At 42.1% G+C, this 14,582-nt stretch overlaps 1 long non-coding RNA gene across 4 annotated transcripts in view; it reads right to left on the bottom strand.

Annotated features, from left to right (window-relative positions):
• Positions 1-941: 941 nt before the first annotated feature.
• LOC112807269 (uncharacterized) overlaps positions 942-14,582 on the bottom strand; it is a 55,703-nt gene continuing 42,062 nt past the window's right edge. Inside the window, exons 4-5 of one of the 4 annotated variants that reach the window (XR_003204034.2) lie at positions 11,573-11,643; positions 942-2,147 (exon numbers count right to left, since the gene is read on the bottom strand). This is a non-coding gene — a long non-coding RNA (uncharacterized lncRNA). Of the gene's footprint in view, positions 2,148-8,238; positions 11,644-12,187; positions 12,334-14,582 lie in introns of those variants that run through there. The other 3 variants (XR_012377292.1, XR_012377291.1, XR_012377293.1) reach the window with 3 other exon arrangements.

The raw sequence follows: 14,582 nt of genomic DNA, 5'->3' as shown, positions 1-14,582 counted from the left end.
CAAAACCTACCACCACAAAGTGAACTCTGTTCATGCTCTCAAGGAGCTCCTTCAGGGTCATCCCTATTTTGAAGAAATAGCAAAAAAGCCAAACACGGTCATCCAAACTCAAAGTGAAATAGAGACTAGGGACAAAAAACAGAAACAAGAGGGCGCCTGGGTGGCTCAGTTGATTAAGCGACTGCCTTCAGCTCAGGTCATGATCCTGGAGTCCCGGGATCGAGTCCCGCATCGGGCTCCCTGCTCCGTGGGGAGTCTGCTTCTCCCTCTGACCCTCCCCCCTCTCATGTGCGCGCGCTCTCTCTCTCTCTCTCTCTCAAATAAATAAATAAAATCTTTAAAAAAAAAAAAAAAACAGAAACAAGAAAACCCAGCCCATTTCCTTCTAGCATGCAAATGTCTGAGTCACAGACACACTCACTGTCCTCAAACCTTTAGTAATCTGACAGTAGCCAGCATCTAAGTTAATCCCTAACTAAAGTACCAGAAACCAAAAGCCACGCAAAGAAACCAACCAAATATGACAATAAGGCTACACTCATTCAACTAGGGCATTTTTATAGATTTCTGATGAGTCATTCATTTACTAAACATTTATTGAGGATTTCTGTATGTCAAGCACTAAGCCAGGGGCTGATGAGAAGATGAAGATTAAAAAATAAAGCCCGGGGAACCATGAGAGATGATGGACTCTGAAAAACAAACTGAGGGTTCTAGAGGGGAGGGGGGGAGGGGGATGGGTTATCCTGGTGATGGGTATTGAGGAGGGCACGTTCTGCATGGAGCACTGGGTGTTATGAACAAACAATGAATCATGGAACACTGCACCAAAAACTAATGATGTAATATATGGTGATTAACATAACAATAAAAAATTAAAAAAAAAACATTTTTTTCCCCAAGCTAATGGAAAGTAAAAAAATAAATAAATAAATAAAATAAAGCCCGGGGCACCTGGGTGGCTCAGTTGGTTAAGCATCAGCCTTCAGCTCAGGTAATGATCCCAGGGCCCTGGGATTGAGTCCCACGTTGGGCTCCTTGCTCAGTGGGGAGCCTGCTTCTCCCTCTGCCTCTGTCTGCCTCTCTCTCTCTCTCTCTCAAATAAATAAATAAAATATTAAAAAAAATAAAGCCCCTTACTTGGATTTTTAAGGGGGTGGTGGGGTAGGCAAAGAAAGAATAAAGGAACAAAAAAGGCTGGAAGGAAAGAGAAGGGAAGGGGGGGAAATTATGAGATAGTTGCAGAAATCAGAACAGTGAATATTTTAAGACATTGAAGAAGTATTAATTTTTAGTGCAATAATGGTATTGTGGTTATATTTTTGTAAAGATACCTTATATTTTAGTAGTACAATTGGAATATTAATGAAATTATCTGATGTCTGAAATTTGCTCCAAAATAATCCAGGTTTGAGGAGAGGAGTATAATGATACAATACCAGCCACAAAATAATTGCTGAAGCTGCATGATGAGTATGTGGATTCATCTTATTATTAGCTTTACTTTTGCAACTGTTTGAAATTTTCCAGAAAAAAAAGAAGTCCCTGCTCTCCAGAAGCTTGTAACACAAGGAATCAGATATTCCAACATACACTACTATGTAGTTTAACAAAATTTGACAAAGTGCAGTCAAGCTCCAAGGACAGTGACTGCCTCTGGGATAGGCAAAAGAAGTCTGAGAATATCTTTTTTTTTTTTAAAGATTTTATTTATTTATTTGAGAGAGAGAGAATGAGAGATAGAGAGCACAAGAGGGAAGAGGGTCAGAGGGAGAAGCAGACTCCCTGCTGAGCAGGGAGCCCGATGTGGGACTCGATCCTGGGACTCCGGGATCATGACCTGAGCTGAAGGCAGTCGCTTAACCAACTGAGCCACCCAGGTGCCCAAAGTCTGAGAAGATCTTAAAGGAGCATCCTCCCCTTAACCAGAGTCTTTAAGAGAAAAGTAGTACAGGCAGTGGTACAAAGGCATGCAGATGTGAAGCAGCAGAGTTTAGGCATATGCTTTGGATGACTTACCAGAGACCATGTTATTTAGGAGCACACATTCTGGAGCTGGACTACCTTGGAGGTCCTGCTCCTAAGGACCTACTCTGAGACTTTGGGCAGGCTACTTGTAATGTTTCTCCGTGCCTCAGATTCTTTACCTATGAAACAGGGATTATAACAATACATACTTCACAGGGTTATTGTCAGAAGTCAGTGAGTTAGTACATGTGTAAAATGCTTAGAAGATAGTGGGCAAACAATAAATTTTAGCTGCAGGATACAGAATTAATATACAGAAATCTGCTGCATTTTTACAGAATAATAACAAAATACCAGAAAGAGAAATTAAGAAAATAATCCCATTTAAATCACATCAAAAGGAATCAAATACCTAGGAATAAATTTAACCAAGGAGGTGAAAGACCTGTACTCTGAAAACTGTAGACACTGATGCAAGAAACTGAAGATAAATGGAATAGATGGAAAGATATACTATGCTGATGAAGTGGAAGAATTTATATTGTTAAAATGTCCATACTACACAAAGCAATCTACAGATTTAATGCAATCCCTACCAAGACTCCAAGAGTATTTTCACAGAACTAGAATAAGTAATCCTAAGATGTGTATGGAACCACAAAATACCCCACATGACCAAAGCAATCTCGAGAAAGAAGAACAAAGCTGGAATAATCACAGTCCCAGATTTCAAACAATACTACAAAGCTACAGTAATCAAAACAATATGGTACATGCACAAAAATAGACACATAGATCAATGAGACATAATAGAGAACCCAGAAACAAACCCAAGCTTATATGGTCAATTACATACAAAGGAAGCAAAAATATGTAATGGGGAAAAGATAGTCTCTTCAATAAATGGTGCTGGGAAACTGGACAGCTACATGCAACAGAATCAAACTCTACCACTTTCTTAAACCATACACAAAAATAAACTCAAAATGGATTAAGGACCTAAATTTAAGACCCGAAGCCATAAAACCTCTAAAAGAAAACATAGACAGTAATCTGTTGGATATCGGCCTCAGCAATATTCTTCTGGATCTGTCTCCTGAGGCAAGGGAAACAAAGCAAAAATAAACTATTGGGACTACATCAAACTTTTCGCACAGCAAAGGAAACCATTAACAAAATGAAAAAGCAACATACTGAATGGGAGAAGATATTTGCAAATGATATATCCTATAAGAGGGTAATATCCAAAATATATAAAGAACTCATACAACTCAACACCAAAAAACCAAATAATCCAATTTAAAAAATGGGCAGAGGAGGGGCATCTGGCTGGCTCCATCAGTGGAGCATGTGACTCTTGATCTCAGGGTCATGAGTTCGAGCCCACGTTGGGTGTAGGGTCTACTTAAAAGAAAATTAAAAATAGACTTTGAAAAAAAAATGGGCAGAGGACCTGAATAGGCATTTTCCAAAGATGACATACAGATGGCCAAGAGTCACATGAAAAGATGTTCAGCATCACTAATCATCAGAAAAATGCAAATCAAAACCACAATGAGATATCACCTCATACCAGTCAGAAAGGCTAATATCAAAAAGACAAGAAATAACAAGAATTGGCAATGATATGGGAAAAATAGAGCCCTTGTGAGCTGTTGGTGGGAATGTAAATTGGTATAGCCACTATGGAAAACAGTATGGAGGTTGCTCAAAAAATTAAAAACAAATACCATATAACCCAGCAATTCCACTTCGAGGTATTTACCTGAGGAAAACAAAACACTAATTCAAAAAGATACATGCACTCCTATGTTTATTTGCAGTATTATCCATAATAGACAAGATATGGAAGCAATCCAAGTGCCCACTGATAAATGAATGGACAAAAAAATATGTTATATACACACACACACACACACATATAGTAAGATATTATTCAGCCATAAAAAAGAATGTAATCTTGCCAGCGTGGATGGACTTAGAGGGTATTATGCTAAGTGAAATACATCAGACAGAAAAACACAAATACCATATGATTTCACTTATATGTGGAATCTAAATAAACAAAACAGAAATAGATTCATAAATACAAAGAACAAGCTGGTGGTTTTCAGAGGGGTGAGGTGTGAGGGGGGATGGGTGAAAGGTGAAAAAGATTAAGAAGTACAGACTTCCTGGGGTGCCTGGGTGGCTCAGCTGGTTAAGCAGTCGGCTCCTGGTTTCAGCTCAGGTCACCATCTCCCGGTCATGATCTCCCAGTCCTGAGATCAGCCGGCATCAGGCTCTGCACTGAGCATGGAGCCTGCTTAAGATCCTTTCTCTCCTCTCCTTCTGCCCCTCCCCCCACCCCCACTCCCCATCTACCCTGCTCCCACATGCACGCACTCTCTTTTTTTTAACATAACTTCAAGATTTTATTGTCTTCATAATATAACAAAATATTAAACTTAGAACTGGATCACTTGGCCCTTTCTCTTATCTCCTCCCAGTTCAAAACTCTAGCCAGCATTCTCTTAGATCTGCAATTGGGCTCAACACATTCAAGCCTCAGCACAATCTTCTTTGTAGTTTTAGGCTTTTTCCAAAAAATCAGCTTAGTCTGCCCACCATAGCCACTCTGCTTCCTGTCATAACGTCACTCTCCCTGAGCATAAAGAGAATCTTTGCCTTTCTTGTACCGTGTTACTTTGTGGAGTAGGTACTTGCCACACTTCTTGCAGAAAGTCTGCCAGGTTTAGTAACGTTCACCATGTTTGTGAAAGCACTATTGGCATGGAAACAAAGGCGCGAACTCTCTCTTAAAAAAAAAAAATTTAAGTACAAACTTCGAATTAGAAAATAAGTCATAGGGATGAAAAACACAGCATAGGGAATACAGTCAATAATATTGTAATAACTTTGTATGGTGACAGATGGTAACTACACTTACAATGCACATTTCATAATGTATACAATTGTCAAATCACTATGTTGTACACCTGAAACTAATATAGTATTGTATGTCACCTATACTTCAATTTAAAGATTTTATTTATTTATCTGAGAGAGAGAAAAAGAGTATGAGCACAAGCGGGGGGGAGGGGCAGAGGGAGAGGAACAAGTAGACTCCCCGCTGAGCAAGGACCCTGGGATCAGGACCTGAGCTGAAAGCAGACGCTTAACTGACTGAGCTACCCGGGCATCCCTAAAATCTCATCTAATCTGTACTTGTTTCCTTTCTTCTTTTTGCTAGACTATACACTTGTAAAGTAAGGACTGTATCTTATTTATCTCTATACCCCAGAACGTACCCTAAGGCCAAGTCCATAACAGCCACTAATCAAGCAACTCTTTCAGGTACTAGGGAAGGGACTGCCAAAAGCTTTTGCCTAGCCCCCTTTACTCCCCTATTATACCCTCAATTCCTACAATTATTTGGCTTCCTTGAGCTTTGTTTCTTTGTTTCCACCTCCTCCCTTACTCTGCTCCAGAGATGTTCATTGACTAATGGTGCTCTCTGGTCTCTCCCCCAGCAGGTGTTTCTTTTCCTCTCTCCCCACACCTATATTATCTAAACAGCCTCTGCATCACTTATTCTGCAATTACTAAAGGGTGAAGGGAGGCTGAATTTCTCAACCATTGGTCTCATACCTATTCATGAGAAGTAGAATCCTCTGGAAAAGGGAAAAGCAGGTAAGATGGTAACCAGAACATAAAGCCTTCAAACATAGCCCCATCTTAAGGAAATCCTGTAGATACATTTGTACAATCAGCTAACATCTCACTGGGGTTTTGGGAGGTTCAGAAACTGCAGGGGAGAAAGAGGGAGGCATGATGGGCAGGAAGTTCAGCTATATGTTAATTTTTGTTTTGCAAATTTCAGGGTTCCCCTCCCCCTGCCCCTAATAAACATCTTCATTTTCTCCCAGAGCAGAGACTCAAAGAGGAAGAAAATATGAAGATCCAAAGTCTAAGAACTAAGAAGATACAAGATCACAGCTATAGACTTTAGAGATAAAGCAGGAAGGTCAGATGCAGGTCTCCCTTGAATCACAACCCTGTACTAACTGCCCTCTACCCTGAGCAGCATCTCCCCAAGAGTGGGAATTGCTGGTGGAACATTAACTCCCCAGGACCAGAAGGAAATGGAGCCCTCTGACGTGCCTCTCTCTACTCATTCTCCTCAGGCTTCCTCTGAGAGAACAATTCAAGGCCATATTCCCAGCCCCAGTATTTTATGTTTGTTTTTTTTTCCTGTAAAAAAGGCCGAGGGGGGATCACAAAGCAGAAATGGGACACTGAAGAAAGTCACATTAAAAAGAGCAACTTAGGGGCGCCTGGGTGGCTCAGTCGGTTAAGCCTCCAATTTTGGCTCAGGTCATGATCTCAAGGTCCTGAGATTGAGCCCCACATCAGGCTCCGTGCTCAGTGGGGCATCTGCTTGAGATTTTCTCTCTCCCTCTGCCCCTCCCCCTGCTCTCTCTCTCAAATAAATAAATAAATCTTTAAAAAAAAAAAAAAAAAAAGAGCTGCTTAAGCATGCTTTGTTTAAAGGTCAAAGTCTTGTGAAACATGCCAGTCTCCCTTCACTGCCTCTCTGTGTCAATGAGCCTTGCCCCATTTGAATCCAGAACTCCTCTTGTCTGGGGACTAGAGCTAGAAAGGAAAAGGGGAACTGGGAATAGGAAGACAAATAAATACAAGCAAAGTGGGAGGCCCCCTGCGGTACTAGGTATGATTATTAAGGAAGTGAAACTGGTCTTCTTGTAGGGTTCAGACAGGTGTTGAGAGAAACTACGTGAAATACCAAAATGTTTTGAGTAACAAAAGAACTCTTGGAATAAATGTATAGCCACCCAGGCCAACTATTTTTTTTTCCAGGACAACTACTTTTAAGGTGGCTGTATTTATCTTGATATGAGATACTTGTAAAAGGAATCCTAAAACTCATGTTGAGTCTCATAACTTTATTGTCTGAACTTAAATGGGACCAAGGAACAACTTGATACTACCAGGAGGTTGAGAAGAAAAGAAAGACAGGAGTGTATATGGTGGCAGAGATGTTGGAGATGAAAAAAGAAGAGCCAAAGAGAGGTGTAATACAAAAGGAACAATACATTCCTACTGTAAATACAGAGGGTAGCAGTGATTTAATTACAGTTAAAGTCAGTTATTAGGCCAGCTTCCCCAGTTGAAGCTTTCCTGCATGACTCCATCAGCCAGCCCTGTGTGGTCCAGGGGTACGGTGGAGTGGGAGTGGAAATGGGCAGAACCAGACACTAATTTCTCCCACTTCTGTTTAAACCCAAGAAGGACTTTATTCTCCTGCAGAGGAGAATTGGACTTTGCACATTCGTTGGCTACTTTACATTAGATAGAGAAATTTGATTAATGTCAATTCTTCAGAGTCAGCTGTAAAACTTGCCTGCCAGTAAATCAATAAATTAAAGAGCAAGAGTTATTAGTGCTTCGTGTGCTTGTGAGCTTATTCTGTGAAGCAACCTCTGTTCTTTTTATTTAAAGATTTATTTATTTAAAAGAGAGAGAGCATGTGCATGAGTGGCAGGGGGGCGGGGGGGGGAGTAAAGGGCAGAGGGAGAGAGAATCCTCCAGCAGACCAGCAGACTCTGCTCTGAGGAAGGAGCCAACGTGGGGCTCAACCCCAGAATCCCAGGACCCCAGGACCATGACCTGAACTGAAACCAAAAGCTGGTCGCCCAACCGACTGAGCCACCCATGCGCCCCTACAACCTCTGTTCTTTAGAATCTTTTTTTTTAAAGATTTTATTTATTTATTCATGAGAGACAGAGAAGCAGAGGGAGAAGCAGGCTCCCATAGGGAGCCCGATGCGGGACTCAATCCCAGGACCCTGGGATCGTGACCTAAGCCGAAGGCAGACGCTTAACCATCTGAGCCACCCAGGTGCCCTCTGTTCTTTAGAATCTTAAGTCCTGGGCCACCTGGCTGGCCCAATCAGTAGAGCATCCGACTCTTGATCTCAGGGTCATGGATCCAAGCTCCAAGATAGGTGTGGAGGCTACTTAAAAAAACAAAAAATCTGAAGTCCTCCATATGACCCGGCAATTCCACTCCCAGATATATACCCAAGAGAAATAAAAACTATGTCGACACAAGAGCTTGTACACAAATGTTCATAAGCAGCATGATTTGTGCTAGCCAAAAAGTGCAAACAACCCAAATATCCATCAACTGATGGATGGATAAACAAAATAGGGTGTGTAATGGAAAATCATTTGGCAATAAAAAGAAATAAAAATAAAATACTGACACCTGATACAACATGGATGAATCTTAAAAACGTCATGCTAAGTGAAAGAAGCCAGTCACAAATACCACAGATTGTATGATTTTATTTATATGAAATATCCTGAACAGGCAAATTCATAGAGACAAAAAGATTAGTGGCTTCCAGGGAATGGAGAGAGGAGATGGGGATGAGGAGCGATTGCTAATGGGTATGGGGTTTCTCGTTAGCGTGATGAAAATGTTCTAACATTGCAGTGATGGCTGTCATGCCATTCTGTGAACTTACTAAAAACCACTGAATTATACATTTTAAATGGATGAATTGTATGGTATATGAATTCTATCTCAAGCTGTTACTTAAAAAGAAACTGAAAGGTCTGGAAAAGGACAGTGTCAGCCGGCTGGAGTTTAGGTTCAGTTATACTAGCCCACAAGCCCATTAAGACCCATAGCCAGCCTGTAACACTGCAAAAATCTGAACTTTTGCTTTAATTAAAACAAAACAAAACAACAAAAACTGATATCAAGGCCTTGGACCTCATTTGTGCTCTCTCCCTACCAGCTCTATACCACTTGCTCAACTGACTTAAGAAGAAAGGTGTCCTAAGTAACTATGGAAATCATTCGTTGATACCACAAATATTTATTGAGCATCTATTATATGAAAGGTACTTTTCTGGGGTGCCTGGGTGGCTCAGTCGTTAAGCGTCTGCCTTCGGCTCAGGTCATGATCCCAGGGTCCTGGGATTGAGCCCTGCATCGGGCTCCCTGCTCGGCGGGAAGCCTGCTTCTCCCTCTCCCTCTCCCCCTGCTTGTGTTCCCTCTCTCGCTGTGTCTCCCTCTGTCAAAATAAAAAAAAATAAAAAAAATAAAGGAAGGTACTTTTCTAGGCCCCAGGAATTTAACATATCATCTCTGCCTACAAGGTGCTTACAGTACATTCATCAGATGGTCTCAAGAGAGCATAGTAAGTGCTACAAAAGGGGTAAGTGCTGGGAACTTCAGGAGCATAATCCAGGGTTGGTGTGTTAGTGTAGTAGATTACAGAAGTAAGGTACAAACCAAAGCCTGAAAGATAACTCAAACTGATAGGAAAATAAAGAGGCATGACAGGAGTGTTCTAGGCAGACAGAATAAGTGCAAAGGCCCAGACTCATAGAAGCAGGGAATTTCAGGAATTAAAGTACTTTGGTGTGGCTGGAACATAATGTGCAAGAATTGGGGTGAGGGGCAGGACTGAGACAGAGGAAGCGGAAGTACACTGAGGTCTTTTAAATTTTAACAGGACAAAAAACTTGGAAGCCATGCTGAAGAGGTCAAAGTGCAGCCGGAGGGCAACACAGAAGGACTGAAGGACTTTAATAATGGAAAAGGATGCGATCAGAAGTTTGTTTGATAAGGGCCACTCCAGCCACAATGTGGGCAAGGGGCTGGGAGGGGACCCAGAATTAATTAGGCTGGAGGCAAGGAAGGGAGTCAGAGAGAAGATGGTGCAGGGATCCAGAGAAGGAGATGATGGGGGCCTGAGTTAGTAGTGTGAGTTACGTTGGAAAGGAGGAGACAGGATAGAGATAGGTAGGCGGTAACACCGTCAAGACTGACGACTGACCAGCTGAGGGAATGACGAAGGGAAGAGGCAGGGTGGTAGCAGGTTTCTGGCACAGATCACTGTGGGCTACCAGCACACATCTATTATTATAATGATAACTATTATTATTTTTAAAGAGCCAGGTTTGGAGGTAAGACAGTTTGGGACATGCTACATATTCAAAAGCAGGTACCCAACAGACAGTGGAGATACACAACTCAAGAGAGATGGATTATGACTGAAGTCACAGAGGGCCTGGTGAGTACATACAGGAAGAGAGGAGGGCACAGGACAAGACGGACCTCTAGACACCAATGGTATTTAGGGGACGGACAGATCAGAGGAGGTGGCAAAGAGAACTGAAAAGGAATGGGCAGATTTGTGGGGAGCCACCAGAGTGGGGGCCACGGCAGCAGTCTGAGTGAAGCAGTGGCCAACAGGGGCAAGGGCTCTATGACATCATGTAAAACAAAGGTGAGAAGGGTTTATCCTGTTTGGGGATAACTTCACCATTAGAAACCTGGGTTAGAGCAGTTCTGGTTGCACAGCGTGGGAAGAGAATTAACTCTATGATGCTGAGGAGTGGATTGGAGATAAGCAAATGGAGATACTGGTTAAAAACAATACTTTTAAGAAGTTTGTCTATACAAAGGAAGACAGTGCTAGAGCGGAAGTCAGCAAGAGGAATAGGGTTCAAAAAAGAGATTTTTTTTTTTAAGATTTATTTATTTGAGAGAGAGAGAGAGCGAGCGCACGCGTTGGGGAGGGGCAGAGAGAAAGGGAGAGAGAATCTCAAGCAAACTCCATGCCAAGCGTGGAGCCTGACGCAGAGTTCAATCCCATGACCCTGAGATCACGACCTGAGCCGAAACCAAGAGTCAAATGCCCAACTGACTTCGCCACCCAGGCACCCCAGGGGACTTTTTTTAATATGAGAAAGACATAATATATTTAAATATGGAAACAGATGCAAGGAGTTTGTAGTTTTATATTATGATCATGATCTTTCCCCTAAATCCTCCCCTTCCTTCTTACAGGAAACCTGGAGAGAAGATCTGTCTTACAATAGGCAAGGCACTAAGTATTTTAAGCCAGGGCAGCTTCAGTGCAGATGTGAGTAAGCAACATGTTTGCGAACAGGGTGACTCTCATGCTCCACTGACATCTGCTCTCCTGCCAGGGTCTTCATTTATGGCCACACGTAATATAAAACCACTGATTTTCTCATCATCTTTAAAACAGTCTATATTCTTCTAAAATGAGCCTTTCAAAACCCTAAGTATTTGCTAACTTATAAAGATCCAGTGGAGACACAGTTTCCCTTTCCTCTCCCTCCTTTTTTGTGCGGGCAGCAGAGTCTCCACCCCTATTTCTGTGGGAGCGCTTACTTGCTATTGTTCTTAGAGAAGCTGTGGTTTCAGAAATAGAAAAGGGAAGAATCTGCCAAAGCAGCAAGTGCATAGGAGGTCCTCACCCTACGGCTGACGGTCAGAAGGCTGTCCTGCCTGCCCACTGGGCAGTTACTCAAAGATATCATTCCCACTTTGCCTAAAAACTCCACCCCATTTTATTAAATTACTTGATATTTCACCCAATTCATTTAGCAAATGATTCTGAGAAGGCTAGAGAGTTCTCAGCTATACATGAATCACTTGAATGGTCAGGTTGCTTTCCCCCACCACCTACCTCAGACCTACCACACTGAGTTGGGGCTCTGACAGGGTGGGGTTGGGAAGAGGATTCAAAAGCAAGGAAAATTTGGGCCTTACATGTGAAGCAGGGTGGGCCTCATTCAGGTACTATAGTGGAGCGCTGATGGAAGTGTCCAAGTCCTATGTGGCTGAAATATTGGAAAAGGGAGAAGAGTTCACATGAGAAGCATTCAGAAGATGAAAAGGTATCAAAGGTAAGCATCATTTTAAAAGTGGCCTTATGTTAATCCAATTCCAGGAAAGGTAGATCAAACTCTTTTCCTTTCTCTAGAATATTTCTAAAATCTAGGATCTAGGGGCGCCTGGGTGGCTCAATCTGCCTTTGGCTCAGGGCATGATCTCGGGGTCGTGCGATCAAGCCCCACGTCGGGCTCTCCGCTCGTCAGGGAGTCTGCTTCTCCCTCTCACTCTCCCTCTGTGCGCTCTCGCTCGCTCTCAATAATAAAATCTTTACAAATAAATAAAATAAAAAATAAAATAAAATCCAGGACCTAAGTGTATTAGTCAGGGTTCTCCAGAAAAATAGAACCAATAGGATGGATATGTATCTAGATACAGAGATCAGACAGACAGACAGATAGACAGACAGACAGACAGATAGACTGATAGGCAGACAGACAGACAGATAGATAGATAGACAGATAGATAGAGATTTATAAGGAATTGGCTCACTTGATGAAACAGGCTGACAAGTCCCAAGATCTGCAGGGTAAGTCAGCAAGCTGGAGACCAGGGGAGCCAATGGTGTAGTTGCAGTCCGAATGCCAGCAAGCTCCAGACCCATGTTTGGCTCCAAGAGCCAATGTTTCAGTTCAAGTCTGAAGGCAGAGAGAAGCTGATGTCCCAGACAGCCAGGAGGAATTCTTTCTTACTCAGAGGAGGGTCAACCTTTTTCTTCTATTCAAGCCATCAACTGATTGGATGAGGTCTGCCCACATTAGGAGGGCAATTTGCTTTACTCAGTCTACCGATGTAAATGTTAATCTCATACAAAAACACCCAGAATAATGTTTGACCAAATATCTGGGCACCCCATGGCCCAGTCAAGTTGACATGTAAAGTTAAACATCACACTAACCAGTAATACAGTTCTGTCACATGGCTCACTCAACATTTACAAGGTCCTGTGCTATGAAATACACATAGCTAAATTAGATCCCTTCTTTCTAGTGGGAATAGGAATGATAACCGAAATATAATTCTAGTAATAACATTAAGTACCATGAGGGGGTCTAAAAACTGAGATGTTCAGGGTAGGGCGAGACTATTTCTTCCACAGGGTTTCAGGGAAAGAGTGTAGCATTTCAGCAGGGAATTAAAGGATGATGATAATGGCATAAAAGAGCAGGGCATTCCTAATGAAGAAAAGAAAAAGAAAGACAAAGAATCAGGAAAACATGCTGAGTCATCTAGTTTAACTGTCGTTTAAATAACTGAGGAGAGGGACGCCTGAGTGACTCAGTTAGTTAAGCATCTGCCTTTAGCTCAGGTCATGATCCTGGGGTCCTGGGACAGAGTCCGTGTTGGGCACCCTGCTCAGCAGGGAGTCTGCTTATCCCTCGCCCCCGTTTGTGCCCTCTCGTACATGCGCTCTCTCTCTCTCTCAAATAAATAAATAAAATCTAAAAAAAAAATTAAAATAAAGTATATGAGAAACAAAATAATCTGTGTAATGGTAAGTGGTAAATGGAACCCAGAGCTTCCCAATCTCCCCAATAGGACTTTCTAAGAACCTACAACTTTTGGCCTAGAACTGTTCTGAATTGTTTCAATTCAGCTTTTAAATATTTCTGAGAAATAACTTACTTCCCATTCTGCTAACTTCTCCCATCTCCTAGAGTTCCTCTCCTCCAGTCCTCAGTATGCCTAGTTGCCCATTAGGCTACAGGTTTAAAAGGCTTTTGAGGGTGCCAGCAACCAGGGGCTGCCAGTGTGGTAGGAGAACAGGGCCATCGGAGAAGCTGTGGTGGGTCCTGAGCGGTCAGGACGACGGACCTCACAGGTCCTGGATGCCTCATCCCTTAGGGTCAACACCAGGTCGAAGTGGTTTGTCATATGCTTCGCGTGCAGCACTTTCTTCTCTATCCTTGAAACTGGATTGCTGTGGCTTCCTGGTGGCATAAAGCTTTTTGCAGCATTTTATACCCTTGGAAATATTGCTGCATTAGCCAGGATGTGCTTTTTAATGGGACCCATGAAGCTGAAGAAAATGTTTGAAACAAGACTGCTTGCAACAATTATTATGCTTCTGTGTTTCATATTTACTTTGTGTGCTGCTCTTTGGTGGCACAAGAGGGGACTGGCCTTATTATTCTGCATATTGCAGTTCTTATCAATGACTTGGTATAGTCTGCCATACAACCCACATGCAAGGGGAGGTTGACTTCTATCTTGTTGTTTCTGGTCTTCTAATGATTCTTACACAGATACGTAAATTTTAGTATATGCACATTAAAATATGATATAAAAGGCAAAATAAATAAATAAATAAAGGCTTATGAGGAGGAATCAGCATATTTCATAAAACATATTTCAAGTCCAAAACAATGAATTTGAAATTCATGAAACAAATACTACCATCACCCACTATGTATCATGTACTGTGATAAGTCATAGGAATACAAAAATGAATAAAAATATGTTTCCTGCCCTAAAGGAAGCCACTGTTCACTTTGGAACAAAGACTCATCACGAGATGGAGAATGTCTTTGGAAACATCCTGAGAAAGACTATGCAAAAGATATCTTCAAGGTCAGTCCTAACCTGGAAAGCAATTTCGTCTAGTTTGTGACCACAGGAGAAAGGGTACCCACCCTACCTTCAAATCAGTGCCCAGTAGCTGTTACACAAGTCATGGTGGTGGAGCCAAGCAAGGCCCACTGAACACCTCCAAGGGTCAGGCATCAAGTTAGGCTCGGGTGGTACAAAGAGGAGTGAAATATCTAAGAAGCATTTCTGAACCACCTCCTGTTTACCAGGTGCTATGGTAGGTACTAGAGACCTGGTCCCTCGTGCTCGCTTGCAGGCTCTCTCTCTCAAATCAGTAAAATCTTTTTTTTATATTTTT

This window comes from Callorhinus ursinus, unplaced genomic scaffold, assembly GCF_003265705.2.
Source record: "Callorhinus ursinus isolate GAN/ISIS: 27379988/994484 unplaced genomic scaffold, GSC_fseal_2.0 scaffold134, whole genome shotgun sequence".
Lineage (NCBI taxonomy): Eukaryota > Metazoa > Chordata > Mammalia > Carnivora > Otariidae > Callorhinus > Callorhinus ursinus.
The sequence above is the reverse complement of the archived record's forward strand: the minus strand, read 5'-3'. Positions and strand labels throughout refer to the sequence as shown.